We start from the raw sequence: 11,511 nt of genomic DNA, 5'->3' as shown, positions 1-11,511 counted from the left end.
TTTCATTCATTCCCTCTCCCCCAACAAGGGGACTTGCATAGAAGTTCAACCACTATTAACAACAGTAAACCAGTTACGTACACAATCCCATCAGGAAGTCGTTTGGATGTGATCAGTTGAGCCCTGTCGGGTGCTGGGTGCTTACCATTCGCTCTCTGTTGGTTGAGCTTGTCTGTGGCTCTGCTGTCACTGCTTGTGATCGTACAGTTTGTCAGAACCGAAGGGGAGTTCTCAGCAATTGGATGCCCAAAAGCGTGTCAGCCCGGCTACACCCACTGACTCATTACGGGCAAGGCTGACAGGTACCTCAGGCGGGTCATTACAAACTTTTGAGCAGGACTTCGTTTAGGGTGAGTTCTGAGAACGGCCCTAGCTTGGACTCTCACTAGGGTGGGTGATACCTGAAGGCAATTTTGCCAGCCGATAAGCTGAGCTCCACCTGGGTTGTCTCCAGTTGTGCATACAGAATACGCCCTTCCAAGTTAACATTGCTGGGGATCGGGGGAGTGGAAGCCGGACTCAGGCTTGCTTGGCTGGGAGAATGATTCCTGGTCTTAGAGGAATGTTTAATGAGGAGAGGTTAGCTGAGCTGAATCTGTTTAGCCTCGAGCAAAGGAGACTAAGGGGGGACATAATCCAGGTGTTAAATCTGGTCATTGCATTACATTTTTTTTTGTATCCACTCCTTTATTTCGTGTTTTATTGTTTGTTAGGTGTAATGTCTGTCTTATGTTAGTTATATCCATCCATCCATTTTCCAAACTGCTTATCCTACTGGGTCGCGGGTGGTCCGGAACCTATCCCGGAATGTGGAATGGGCACGAGGCAGGGAACAATCCAGGATGGGGGGCAGCCCATCACAGGGCACACTCACACACAAATCGTGATTATATTATTGCACTATACTATATAAATAAAAAGTAAACTTAATACCAGTTGTGGTAATAAAGTGCACAGAGAGTAAGAGAGAGTAGGGTTTCACATAAACGTATGTTCATTAGCATTTAGTATTCTGATGGCTTTGGGGTTAGAAGCTCTTATTAAATCTGGTTGTTCTGCAATGCATACTGCGGTAACGTTTACCAGAGGGCAGAAGTTCAAACATCTCATGTGCTGGGTGCGTGGGATCTTTTTTAAATATAATTATGCATATGTAGAACTAGGGATATGATCCTGTTAAGTATGATAGTTCTGTCTCATTATTGCAGGATCGACATCCATAGTAACTGTGGTGATCTATCCATTTGTGTGCATGTCTGTGTGTGTGTGTGCGAGCGGGTATACCTATCCTACCCCATAGCGTGATAAATACCTGTTTTTTTTTTCCTTATGGGGCGACCACGAAACTGAAAACCAGGAAAACTCTATTTTATAAAAATCTGTGACTGCTGTGGAAAAACTAAAAATGCAAAACCTCTTTTATTTTGCTTGGTTACTTATGGTTATGGTTAGGGCAGGGTGGGGGTTAAGATTGTCATAGTTAGCGTTAGCATTTATCCAATAGAAGTCAATGAGCGGGCCCCATAAGGATAGGTATACCCTATGTGTGTGCATGTGTGTGTTTGTCCCATATTGCCTGGGCTTCAGGATACCTCATAACCCGGAAACTTCATCAGAAGTAGTTAGAAAATGGATGAATGGATGGATGGATGGATGGATGGATGGATGGATGGATGGACAGATCAATAAAGTACAGAACATCCATTTTACAAAGAACCATCAACACTAAATGTATGCACTGGTCATGCTCCTGGAAATTAAACTTTTCTGAAAAGCAGCATGTTCATAAATTAGCTGCTGTTATACCTTGGGGGAACAAATGCAGATGAAATTGTAAAACAAACTGCAGTGGCAAAACAGTTCTGGCTGCCTGTGCTGCCCTGCCTGCCCGCCCTCCTGCCCATTACGTCCTGCCTGTGCCACCCTCCTGCCTGCCCTCCTGCCTGTTTACGTCTTTCCTGTGTGCCCTGCTGCCAGTTATTCTGTATTTACATCCGGACTTAACTAATTGAACCATATAAACCATATAAATCAGGACTTTGTTAACCTGACTTCTGCCCTGTGGAGGGATGGGCTCCCCCTTTCACTCTGGTTCCTCCAAAGGTTTCTTACTATGACTGAGTTTATCCTTGCCAATGTCGCTTTCTAATTTTTCAGGCTAGATCTTGCTCACTGGGACAATTGGGCAGGGACAAAGTAAAGTGCTTTGAGACAATGTAAGGCTATGAAAATGTACTATACAAAATAAAGTGAATTGACTTGAGTAATGTGGCACAAAGCAACCCTTCTTTGCCACAGGAAATGTCTGGTGCAATTTCTTTTTTAATTGTACATGTCAATTGCATAATACCCTAAACTAATTCATTATTATTTCTATTATTATCATCATCATCAGTATTTCATTAGTATTCCATGGTATTTAGATTTTTCAGGAATCAGTGTGTGTACTGTATACTTTTTAATTTATTTGCACTATGTGTAGTGTCTCTGCAGCTGTATATACTTGCTGCATTATGCACAAGAACTTCCCTCAGGCATCAGTATAGTTAATCAAATGTAATATTTCTTGCTTGTTTATTAAGTTGTTTTAGGTATTTTGTGTGTTCCACTTAATTTAGTGTAATTAGTCCTAGTTGACTCAGGTTTAGTTAGATTTTTCCTTCTGTTGTTCCTCTGCATCATGCTACTGTCATAAAATTTCAATGTCTTACCTAACTTAAGAGTTTTGTGCATTGTGTTTTGGAGAGAAAGAAATCATTACTTTTTTTCTTTAGATTCATCCACTGATTCTATCACCTATGACACATTCCCCCTGAATATTTGTTTGTTTATTTATGTATTTGCTTGGGGGATGGAATTAACAAACAGAAATAACTGAATGAATCAGGGTAGTGAAAAACATTTATAAACTTATCATTTTGGTATTGGTACGATCCTGTTCTGGTTAGTTAGCCGAGGGAGTAAATCATCCGGAGTTTCATCTCTCAATCTCCTCCTACACCCACTCAGCATCACAGTATGGACTCCCCAATGCAACTGATCTGCACGTATTTGTACTCTGGGAGGAAATTGAAGCCCCCATAGGAAAAACTCAAAGCCTACAGACATATGCACAAAACCAGGGGACATGCTCAGTTCTGCAGGCCTGGAAGTGTGAGAGAAGGCTATTTATTGAGTTTCCCCTCTGCCCCTGGTAAAGATGAAACATGCACAAGTCATTAAACACACATATACTTACATGAAAGTCTGACTGATACTGGAGCTTCCAGTGCCCGTAAACCAGGTACTGGGGTACTCCATTTCCTTCTTGATAATTAGCGCCATTGAAAAAAAAAAACGGTGCCTTTCCTAATATTAACTGACTCTCAGACAAATGTACTGCTTGAAGACCCTGCCACTATTCGCATTTTCCAGCAGGAGTCACAAATCTTCATTGCATTCAGTTTATTCTCAGATGAGCTCATGCATGTTTCTATGTGCATCTTTACACTTAAACAAATACAGCTAACCTCTGTTGTTATATTCCATATATATTTGTCGTGACTGGCCTTTTTTCTCAAATGATGGATTTCTGAAACTAAAACTGACAGTATTCTAAAATATTTATATTGCCACATCATCGACACATGTTCTAATATGACATAGCATTCCCCTGGACCATAGTGCGACTTAGAGACAAGATATAACATGCCCTTCACGGTAAAACACTAGATAGGTGCAACACTTAATGTCAACGTTGTCAATGTCAATGTTGACTTAATGTCAACGTTAAATTCATGGATTCGCAAATTAAGTAACACGGTTACAGTACAAAAACGAGCAGAGCTGTGTATGGCATGACTATCTCGCGGCGGCGACAAAATATGCTTATCCTTCTAATTATTCAGAAGAAAATATATTTGCAAGCACAGCCGTTCACGGCTTCCGTACAAAAAGCTGTCACTACGCTACAGGAAGAATACACGACCAATATAGGATTTACACAAGTCTGCTTCTTTTGTTTTATTTAGTAACAACTTTCACAAAAATTGACAGCAATACTGCTAAAAGTGCAGATCTGTTGCCAAATTAAATAAACAAAGAAATTAATCATAAAAATATTCAAAGTATATACAGCCAGGGGCGCCGCTAGCAATTTTGGGCCCTATGACAAAATATGAGGTTGGGCCCCCCCTACCACACCCATTCAGATCTCTGGGGGCCCCTAAAGGGCGTGGGCCCTTAGAATTGTCCCAACTTTCCCCCCCCTTAGCGGCGCCCCTGTATACAGCTAACCATTTCCAATCGAAAAGTACATACAAGTCTCCAATATAAGTTATACAATGGAGCGCAGATAAAACTTTTAAATAGTAATTAACCAAACTATATAAAGAATACAAGTTTGAATACAGGTAATTTGTATAAATTTTACTGTGTTCAGACTGAAAAATCAGCACCAGCCTTACACACATTGCAGTTCTGCTTTTTTCTTCTTTTAGCATAATTACCCGTTTCACGTTCACGAGGCAGAAGATCCCTGCAAATGTGAAAATTCACAAGTAACAGGCACCATTAACCTCAAGCCATAACAGTCTGCTAGCCTGAACAATAGCAAACTCTATGTATTACCAATTATTACGCAGGTTGTCACTTTATCAAATCATGACTGTTACTAAGAAGTGGGAGTGAAACGCGTGTCACGAGATCTCGCGATATTACAACATGACGAGATTTCTCGTTGGAGCGAAAAGCCGTTTCACGAATGCGCTGCAAATGAGCTGCTGTAAATATGTCGGCATCTGACTAAATTACTATAGTAGATACCCCAGACACTTTTGAATCTTTTGTGTGTCAGCATTTCGGGTGCCCGGCGGAAAATATAAATGGCGAAAGGGAGACAGACAAAACACGAACCATCTGTAAGGACTGTAGAAAGCTAATGCCGCACACAGCGGCTAATGCTACTACTAACTACTATGCAAAGCCATTTGCAGCACCATCATAGCTCTTTATTTAAATTCACTGCACCGGTGAAGAAAACATTTTTTAAAAAATGTTATGTTTATTATTGGGTGCTTTCCACTTCATGCACCCACATACAGCGCTAGCTTAAAGCAATGCATTCTGGTCCTGACGCAATGCATCATGGTTATATTTTTTATCGCCCGTTGCATTACGTCACCATGTCACATGGTACCAAAACTCCGCGAGAGCAAGACACATCAGGCAGCACCTCTTAGCAGGCTGCACAGGCTGGATCCGCCTCCATTACGACACAACTTTGCCCTTATTGGCTTAAGATTTTAGTTACATACATGACGTTTGTATATCTGCTATTTCTCCCGAGAAGCAGGTAAAGCGGTAACTGCTTTTCAATTAATTTACTTGGTAAAATTAAATTTAAATAAATGATATGAATATTGTAATAGTACTCGTGAGCTTTGTTTGTTGTTAGTTACTATAATGTTGCGCTGCTTTATTTGTTTAATCGTCTTGTCTGTGAAGACATTCAAGTTAATCAAATAAGAACTGCACTGTACACTGTACATGACCATAAAAACTTTGAATCCTTGAAATAAATGTTTTTGATCTTTTCCTTGGCAGTTATCTTTTTACACAGGGCCTCTATGTACACAATAGTTATTTTTTTCACGACTAACAGTATGGATCAGGAGTTGGTTATTGTAAAAGAAGTAATGTGCATGCAGGTGATATTTGTATAGATTTATATTTACCCCTAGGTGATAAGTTTGACAGTCATTTCTTTTACCGTTTGGCCTCTCGGTTGAACATAATAGTGGCGCGAGCAGCTCCACTTGGTTTTTTAAAAATACTCAGCCATGAACTTTTGGTGAACTCAGGTGAATCCCTTCCTTCAGTAGTAAACCTTGGTAGTTTCAGCCGTTTACACATTGTCTCACTAAAAGGTTGATAATATATTTGTCCTTTTACATAGTGATAAAATATACGCGATAAAAATGTGAATATTCATAGATTCAGGACTAACAAAGTAGCTAACAGAAACTCAGACTAACAAAAGGTGCAAATACATACTCAGTTGGTTCCATTGTGTTGATTACATTATAATGTTTACATTGTAATGATTATATCATGGATATTTGGCATACTTTTTATAAAATCGTAATTCTTATATTCTGCGTTATATAGTGCTAAATAATATTCCATAGATGGATGGACTTTATTAATCCCCGTGGGGAAATTGTGTTTTTTATGTCTCCCTCAACTTACTCTTTGTGGAGTAAGTTGTCCGCGAAGTGCAGCTACCTGTTGGGGCGCCCAGGGAGCTGGGGGTTAAGGGCCTTGCTCAAGGACCCACAGACGTGCTGAGGCTGGGTTAGTTTCAACTGGTGACCTCATTACAGGCACAAGGACTGACCCCTGCCCCCCAACTGTGTATGAGTAGCATTTATGCTGTTTCTTGAGTGTGAGCTAGTACATAAACCAGCTAGTGCTCACCATTGCAAAAATACTCTAGCTTTCTGTCATACACATTTTTTTATTTTCTTACATTGTCCGTTTTTGTTCATAGTCTGTAATATTCTGAATAACGACAATGTAGAGGAAAAACAGATTAAATTCTCCTTGTTTGTAATTTCCCCATGTAATCCACTGCCTTGTGGTAAGAGGTGCAAAAGTCAGACGCGTTGAATGATGAGGATACGATATTGAGTTTAGTTCTTGAGAGGATTTATTCATATGATATTTTAACACACAGTACTTTGAACTGGTTTGTTTGGCGCAAAAGGGCCGATATGCAGACACCATCACACATGGCAAATACGGTCAATGACTGTTTCACTTTGCACCTTCAGCCCTGAGCCGCGTAATCTCAGCACCTTTAATAACAACCATTGCTGCCTCCTACAGGTGGGAATACACTTAGACAATAGTAAATATCACTAAGGCAGGCAAGTACCTCTCGTTTCAAGTGTTGCAATACTATATAACATTATATTATAAACAATAAATACGAATAAATAAAAACATTAAACAAATAAACATAATCAATAATATTCATGAATAATTATGCTTAATATACAAATAAAAGAATAGCTCCTGCAGATGATTTCAGATAACTACTGGAACAATGAGTTCTGGAGGGGAGCAAGCTCTGTTACATGCTATAGAAATGTTGATCTGATTCCTTTCATTATCAGATTGTTACCACTGTTAAAAACCACAGATATTGTATTCTGATTGTATGCATTTCCTTATTAGGGCATGTCAGTTACTTCTGTTAAAAAATCCGTTTATTCTGACGTCGTAAATTTCCTGATCAGAGTTTACCCTCTTTAAAGTGATGGAGGTCCACTTGTGCCAAAGATACATCGATATGCATATGAGATTTCGTTTGTGCCAAAAATATGTAAATAGCACACAGTCCATGTCGACTGAGCATGTGACAAAGAATTTTTCTGTGACAATTCTATTTTGTCAATGAGTTTGTCTGTGGAGCCCCTGAAGGGACCTAATGGTGTCCGCTAATTAGATACCCAGAAATAAACTGTGTGGCTCCTGCCCAAGCATTGCTGCCCAAACAGCAGCTTCCTCCTTATGCCACCGAGGGAGGAGTAGCCAGTGGTTCCCCTGCCCCTTCCCCTCTCCCCCCTGCAGACGAGGATCATAACCATTCAGCACCCGACTCTACCTCCTTCTCGGTGAAGAAGTGCCGTGGCGAAACGCTCAGGCAGCAGGACGAGGTAGCAGAAATTCTTGCCCCTATGTTGGTATGTCCAAATCCTCAAGGGGGAGATAAGGTTTGCTCATCTGACACTGTAGATGAAGGAGTTGAACATAAGAACATAAGAACTATACAAACGAGACGAGGCCATTCGGCCCATCAAGCTCGCTTGGGGAGAACTAAACTAATAGCTCAGAGTCGTTAAAATCTTATCTAGCTCTGATTTAAAGGAACCCAAGGATTCAGCTTGCACTACATTATCAGGAAGACTATTCCATACTCTACACGCTGCGTAAAGAAGTGCTTCCTTAAATCCAGCTTGAAATGTTCTCCCGCTAATTTCCACCTATGGCCACGAGTTCGTGTATTTAAACTAATGCTGAAGTAACTATTTGGTTGAACAGCATCCAAACCTGTTAGAATCTTATATACCTGGATCATGTCCCCCCTCAATCTCCTTTGCTTGAGACTGAACAGATTTAGCTCAAGTAACCGTTCCTCGTATGACATTCCTCTAAGACCAGGAATCATTTTTGTGGCCCTACGCTGCACCTTTTCTAAGGCCACAATGTCCTTTTTAAGATATGGTGACCAAACCTGCACACAATATTCTAGGTGAGGTCTCACCAAGGAATTGTATAATCTTAGCATTACCTCCCTTGACTTAAACTCCACACACCTGGAGATATACCCCAACATCCTATTGGCCTTTTTTATTGCTTCCCCACACTGGCGAGAATGGGACATGGAAGCATCAACATACACACCAAGGTCTTTCTCATGATCAGCTACCTTTATTTCAGTGACACCCATGAAATACCTGTACTTTATATTTCTGCTCCCTAGATGGAGTACCTTATATTTATCGACGTTAAATTTCATCTGCCAGGTATCGGCCCAGTCACTAATTAAATCAAGATCCCGCTGTAGCTGCTGAGCCACTAATTCAGTATCTGCTACACCACCCACCTTGGTGTCATCTGCAAATTTCACCAGTTTACTGTATATATTGGTATCCATATCATTTATGTAAATTAGGAACAATAGTGGTCCTAAAATCGAACCCTGCGGTACCCCACTATGAACGCAAGCCCACTGTGAGTTGAAGGACATTGCCAGTGACCTGCTGGACCCCAGGCAGAACAGGCCTCACCATGCGACAGCCCTTCAGAGACTGGTCCTCCTGCGCATGGACTGGGGCATGATGCATCAGTTTAAACAGGAGCCTGGTAAATCCTGCGAGTGCTACACCAAGCGACTGATGGCAGCATTCTCCAACTACAGTGGGATGGACTCCACAACGGACCGAGAGTGTATGTGATGTAAAATACACTAAGATAGGTAAAAACTCTTTTGTGGACTAAGTAAAACAAACATTTTATGTTCTAGTTTTCTTAAAACTACTGAAACAAATAATTGGCTACACTGCAGTTCCGCTGTTTTGTTTGGCACCCCTGCATGTCGTGCATTGTGTGGAAAAAACCTGAAGGCTGAGGAATGTTACGTAACACAGCTAGAATGTAAAAACTCTCTCTGGTGTAATTCACTGCATAAAACCAATGGTGTTAAGTGTGATGTCTTCTTCATAACACTCCCTGATGTTTGTGTCCGTGACCATGAGATAGGGTGGGCTGCTTTTCTTCCTTCCTTTGACTAGTATTCCTCCTAAATTGTTCATCTGTATTTGCTGCATTGGTACTTGATGTGCGTGTGCCTTGTGTCACGATCGCCATTTAACGGGAGCGGCGGACGGGCAGGAAACAGGCAAGGCAGGCAGGATACGGGGATTTATTAGGAACACGGGGTGCAGGAAACATCTCACGCAGACGGACTTCAATGACGGACACTGAACTCTAGTAAGACATGAACTCAAATAGACAGGACTGATTGAAAATAATCGGACACAGCTGGGTACGATCAGGGAAGCACACGTGGATAATCAGGGGGCGTGGCACACACGGTGGTCAGACTGTCCGGGACCTCCTCGGGGACTAGGGCAGGAAAGTCTGGAGCTGGGTCAGGGACAGGAGTGGGGCCAGGAACAAGAGCCCCAGGGGGCACAGTCATTTGAGGCGGAGGGAGCGCCTCGGGCGTGGGCTCTGGGGCCGCAGGGGGCAGCGGAGGCGGCTGCTCAGGAGCTACGGGCAAAGCAGGCGGCGGCTGCTCGGGCTCTGGGGCCGCAGGGGGCAGCGGAGGCGGCTGCTCGGGCTGCGCAGGAGCTATGGGCGACGAAGGCAACTGCTCAGACGCTGTAGCAGGAACCCAGGACTTTATGCTCAGCCCACTGCTGTTAACTCCGATGACTCACAACTGAGCAGCAATGCACATTTCGAATTCCATCATCAACATCAGGCAGATGACAAGACTGTTGTGGGTCTCATCAATAAAAACGGTGACTCAGCATACAAAGAGGAAGTGTGATGACTATCGGACTGCTGCAGAGCCAACAACCTGTCTCTGAATGTTGACCAAAGAGATGGTTGTTGACGTTAGAAGAACACAAAACACAGAGTGACCACTCTCTGCTGCACATCGATGGCTCATCTGTGGAGATCGTAGAGAGTACCAGATTCCTTGTTGTCCATCTGGCGGAGAATCTCACCAGGTCCTTCAACATCAGCTCCATAGTAAGGAAAGCACAGCAGCACCTCTACTCTCCACGGAAGCTCAGAAAAGCCCATCTCCCATTCTCACACTCTATTGGGGAACTGTTGAAAGCACCCTGAGCAGCTGCATCACGGTCTGCTTTGAGAACTGTGTCGCCTCAGATCACAAGTCCCTACAACAGATAGTGATGACAGGTGAGAAAATCATTGGGAGTATCGTGTTAGAGAAATATGTACTTTTTTTATCATCATTTTGCTAGACGCTTAGAAACAACACCCTGCCGCAGCTTGATCTTAATTGAGCAATAACACGTCTCAAGAACTGTCGCTTGAATATTTCCACCCCATATATGGTGACAAACAATGTTCAATGTCAGTTGCATATCCTGTTTGTGTACCTCAATAAAAGACACTGCGAGGGGAGTTACTCTTTCGAAGTTGGCTGAGTTCGACTGAGAGGCTGACACCTCGAGGTCAGGACCGGGCTTCCCTTTGTAAGGAAAAGTGGTAAAAATGTCCCAAGGTTCTTGGTTGATCATTTTGAATGCAGACAATGTTAGGAATTTATGATCATGGGGGAAGCCAGGGAGAGAATGGGGGTTCCAGTTGGCACCACTATGGTGATAAGGATAAGATAAGGTGATAAGAATTGAATTACAATGATCATAAAAGTCTCCACCCTGTCCTGTCCCGTCCCTGTCTCAGGATCCTCACACTCCAGGGGGTCACTCTTTATATGTAAATTCACTCACAACACCTACACACAACACCTTGGTGGGGAGGGCCTTTTTGGGTATAAAGGGGGGTGAAGAACTGTCTTCAATTTGTATCTGAGCTGCCTTTCAGTACCCGGTGTGTCTCTACACTGTATTACATTGTATTATTTTTGCTGTTCAATAAACCATCATTTTGCTGAAACTGCGGAGACTCTGCAAGTGGATTCCCTACACCTTGCAGCAAGTAAAACGTCATCACAGCTGTCTGTGTTGTTCTGTGTTCAGAGACTGGTTTGTTTCCAGCGCATCTTCAGAAGAAGATAACCCTAACATATCTCTCCCCTCCATCACAGATATTCACACCACACACTGCATCCGCAAAGCCACCACCATTGTGGATGACCCCACCCACCCCTCACATTATCGTTTCACCCTCCTGCCTTCTGGAAATAGGTCCCGGAGCATTCGGGCCTTCACAGCCAGACTCAAACAGCTTTATCCCCCATGC

This window comes from Brienomyrus brachyistius, unplaced genomic scaffold (genome assembly GCF_023856365.1).
Source record: "Brienomyrus brachyistius isolate T26 unplaced genomic scaffold, BBRACH_0.4 scaffold106, whole genome shotgun sequence".
In the NCBI taxonomy this organism is placed as follows: Eukaryota; Metazoa; Chordata; class Actinopteri; order Osteoglossiformes; family Mormyridae; genus Brienomyrus; species Brienomyrus brachyistius.
Note: the sequence above shows the minus strand (reverse complement) of the source record.